The sequence below is a fragment of the Scardinius erythrophthalmus genome (assembly GCF_964197995.2).
Source record: "Scardinius erythrophthalmus genome assembly, chromosome: 3".
Lineage (NCBI taxonomy): Eukaryota > Metazoa > Chordata > Actinopteri > Cypriniformes > Leuciscidae > Scardinius > Scardinius erythrophthalmus.
Window position 1 is genome coordinate 49750080 of NC_138223.1, and position 5090 is coordinate 49755169.

Sequence of the window (5090 nt, forward strand, 5' to 3'; positions counted from 1 at the left end):
AAATGCAGCACTAAGATCAAGTAACACTAATAGAGAGATACAACCACGATCGGATGATAAGAGCAAATCATTTGTGACTCTAACGAGAGCTGTCTCGGTACTATGGTAAGTTCTAAATCCGGACTGGAAATCCTCGCAGATATAATTTCTTTCAAGAAAGGAACACAGTTGTGAGGATACTGCCTTTTCTAATATCTTTGACAGAAAAGGTAGATTCGAGATCGGCCTGTAATTGACTAATTCTGAAGGATCAAGTTGCGTTTTTTAACAAGCGGTTTAATCATAGCCAGCTTAAAGTTTTTTGGTACGTATCCTAGAGACAAAGATGAATTAATGATATTAAGAAGAGGATCTATGACCTCTGGAAGTATTTCTTTAAGTAGCTTAGTTGGTATAGGGTCTAGCATACATGTTGTCGATTTAGATGATTTAACGAGTTTAGTAAATTCTTCCTCTTCTATAGCAACGAATGAATCAATTTTTTCCTCAGGAAGACTACAATGCACTCCCTGATGCGATACTGTAGTAGACGGTTGCATAGTTATAATTTTCTTACTGATATTATCAATCTTATAAGTGAAGAAGTTCATAAAGTCATTACTGCTGTGCTGCTTGGAAACTTCTGGGCTTGAAGCTTTATTTTTCGTTAGTTTAGCCACTGTTTCAAATAAATACCTAGGATTATGTTTATTTTCTTCTAATAGGGTTGAAAAATAAGCAGATCTAGCAGCTTTTAAAGCCTCTCTGTAAGTAATTGAGCTCTCCTTCCATGAAATGCGAAATACCTCTAGTTTTGTTTTCTTCCAGTTGCACTCCATTTTTACACAAGTCTTAGTCTTTCATTTTCATCAACATCTATACAAAAGGAAATCATGTTGTACATTAATGTAAACATGAACAACGTGATCTCATGAGAATACGTGTGTATTTTTACATAAAGTGTAGTTCTACCATACGTACATTTAAGTTTTATACTCACAGAAACGTATAATACTGATGTATTTACAGTACTAAAACGTATAATATTTACGTATTGACAGCAAAAAAACAATTTATTTACGTACAAACAACTTTACCAACGTACAAATTTGTACGTATTCATATTTAACTTGTATTAAAATCGTGGCATTAATGTTTTGACTCTATTGCATTCAATTGTCTTATCAATTAAATTTTCAGTCGCATTAATTAATACAGTTTAACATTACTCATAAATAATAACATTTTGCTTTGTTCGTGCCTTCTGGTGCAAACTCGTTTCGGAGGATTAGCCTAACTTACATGGTGTTAAACAAGAATACACTTTAAAACCTTAAAAATGCCTTCTTTAATCGTTTAACCATTTTGTAATATTTGGTTTATTTACCGTGAGACACAAAAGGCGTTTTCTCCTAGACCCATAATACACTAAAACACAACATAAATTCACAAAAGACATCAATTTTATTAGCTTGGTGTAATCCAAATCATTAGAATCCATGCGTTGTTTGCAAGAAACAGATCAAAATTCAGCCATTTATCCAGCAATCTTCATAATTTCTCAGCAGCAGCGATCGTAAAGGTCAAATCCTGGCATCCCGCGCTTGTTGTGAATTCAAATTCAAAAATTGCGCCCGAAGCATTACGACATGTTTTACGGCAGTGATATCAAACACTCATTGGCTCTCGCTTGCTTCGTCACAGATTGCGACATTCTGTGTTTAAATTGGTGTACTACATTTGAAATGGAGAAGCGCGCGCACCTTCACAGAGCGAACAACGAACCGAAACCGGATTAACATTTTCATGGATTAATAACTTATATTCTGCTCTGTAACGTTACCTCATACAAAACTATTATATACTGCCAGAGAGGAATGCGACACATCGTCATTTGAACGACTTTTGGTACCGGTTTTGACATTTTCTCACTAAATAAATTATTGTGATTAAATGTGTAAAAGTTATGTCTGTTGTTTTTCTTTATAATTGTAGCCTAACGTTACGTAGTTTTAAGAAATGGTTAGGGGTTTAGGGGTAGGGGTAGGATTAGTGGCTCAAACTATCTTTTAATGCTATATTGTTAATAAAACTGCCATTTCCCTACACATATGTCCATTACGTTTTATCCTTTTAATATTGTCTATAAAATGGCTATGTTTAGGTGTGGGAGTAGGGTTAAGGGATCTTACATTTATAATCTATAAAATGGTAAAAGGGGAAATATACAGATATCTTTATGATATGAAATATTCGTAAATAGTTTACGTTTTTTAGCTGAAAAAACGTAATGTAACGTTTAAACGTTGCAGATACATCCATATTATACGTTTCAGCATCTATCCAAACGTACAAAACAGTACGTTTTCTATCTTTGAAAATTACGTATTAATACCTACGTATTAACAATGAGACCAGGCTGACATGAAGCATGTAGCATAAATTGCATTGAATTCTGAACAGCAGAAAATAGTGCATATTGCTGCCTGTTGTTTGTGTGTGTTTTTGTTTTGTATATTTTATTGTGTTTGTTGGCTGAAACCTTCACTAGAGTTCTGAAAGAATGACTTAATTTGAAACATAAATGATGTGTTTTGGTAGTTTTAATGCGTTTTGAATGTGAAATTAACTGCAGTGAAGCTGGAAGTTGGTTAAGACAGTGGATTGAAGAGCTTTGAAAAAAGTGATAATTATTGAGAAATACATACATTCTAATTTAATTTAATTAGAATATAACATTCTAATCTTGTCGGATAACAGATTATGATCGGGTTACAAGCATCACCTGTCAGTCAGGGGAAAAATTTAATGATGCCCAGTATCAAGTGTAATTAAAGTCCAAAGGGAAACAACGTTTTTATTTTTATTACTGCCGATGTCTGAGAGACCACAACCCATAAGATTGGCCTTTCATTACAGAAAAGAGGGTCTCCACTTTGTTGCTAAAGTGAACAATGTGTACCGTAATTGCTGCTAATGTACAGTATGAAATAATGTTATATCATTTTATAATTGTACTAAAATGTATACTTTTTTAAAAAGAACTGCAACATGTTCAAAATTGAAACCAAAGGAAGAAATATAAGCATTCCCCTGATTTACTGCTGCGGTCGCATTTTATTTATCTAGAGTCTAGATCATGTACAGTTTAACTTGTGTGGTGACCTGCACTTGTTACCTTAAAGCAATATTTCTGCTCTATTCAGTTTTGTCAGTTAGGAAGTGTTTAATTTTAGATAAAAGCAAAGATGATAGAAACTAGATCCAATTACCGAAGATATTTGTTTGTCAAATTGTAAAGGCCCATCTAAAAGCACACCCCATATTCCGCACATGTGTAGATATAAATGCAGATAAGCTCCTCAAATCAATGCTGGGGGTCTTAAAATGATCAGTGGGGCGAAAACTATCACCTCTTTGTCTTCATTTAAAGGGGTCATATAATGGTACATGCACTTTTACAAGTTGATTGCACTGAAATGTGTGTTGGCAGTGCCTGTGCACAACCATCCTATCATGCTAAAAATCCATCCAGTGGTTTTGTTTTAATCTCCTTATATGTTTGACCCTCTCTGAAATCAAGCCGTTCGATATTATGACGTCATAATATCCAACGCCCCTCCCGCGATTGTGATTGACAGCAGTGTTTCAAACACAGACCCGCCCTCACGCCCTCGTGAGAGAGCTGTCAATCATAGCATGTGCCGACGCACGTTCATTGTTGATAGCTGGAGTGCTGAGTAGAATGGCGTCTAACGATTCTGGTGTTCTGTTCTTGGGTGTAATAACTAACACAGCAGTCATTTTGATGTTCCTAAATCCGTACAGCTGAAGACGCAGTGGCTGAGTTTGTTTTCGAAGGGAATATTCCCCACGATCAACGTCAATGCTGTCATGTTTGCGCGAATCATTTCACCAGACTGCTTTACAAACGAGGGTCAGTATAAAACTGTTTTTGCTAAGAAGCTGCTCCAGAAAAAGGATCAGTATGAACTATTCGTGTTCCTGCTGCACCTCCAGAAGAACTGAAGTGAGTGTAATGTTTTATTAACCTTTATATTAATCTTTGCAAATAGCTTGCACGCTTCACGATGAATGTGGCTATTTTTACACTCAGGGTACATTAGGGCATGTTTTCTATGTACGACGTGCTCAATATAATTCATAATACCACGTTTATAATGAACAACACGTTATGGTTTTTGTATTATTATTTTAAACGGTGTACGCACAGAACAGAGGGGCGGGGTCAGCAAATCTCATTATCATTTAAAGACACATGCACTGAAACGGCATGCTGAAAACAGCTGTTTTTGACCAGGTAAAATGAGTGTTTTCTTACAATACTAATGAGAATTTTTAATTAAAGTATATTACAAACTTTTAATTCATACCCTAAAAAAACATATTAGCTTGTACAAAAATGACATTATATGACCTCTTTAAAGGGACAATATGTATCTTTTTAGGTATTTTATTATCTAAAATCAATATTTTTATTCATAAATATGTCCTCAATGGTGTCCAAATACCTCTGCCAATGATCTGACTTGTCCTCGTAAACGAAGAATTTATTATCTTTATATACATAGGACGGGTAGGTCCACGGAGGCTTCCATGTAGTTCCGCCATCTTGAAAAACTATAATAGCAGAGAGGGACAAAAAGTACTAGGCCAACGCGTTTCCACAACGCGTTTTCGTTCAGAGCCCGCGTCACGTGACTGAAGTCAACAGAAGCGGAGGAGCAGAGCAGAGAGGCGCTTGTCACTGCCCCGGCAAGTTTAAAAGGCTGCACTTCACGGTTAAGTCACAGGATAACGAGTCATCTTAGTCGATAAAGTCCAAAATAAGACCGTAAAAGGAAACATGACCGGAGATTACAAAAACAAGGGTTTATGTCGGGATAGCTAATGCAGGAGAAAGCTTTCAAAAGAGACGCTGAAGTTGCCTGCTTTCTTCTCGACAGGTAAGTCAATGTAAGTCAATGTTAAGGTCTTAATTACAGGCTTTTTATTTTTATTTTTTATTAGCCTATATAGACCAGCATTTCCCAGCGGGGTGACGCTGGCTTTTGAGTGTTTTCGAAACACACAAACCATACACCATAATT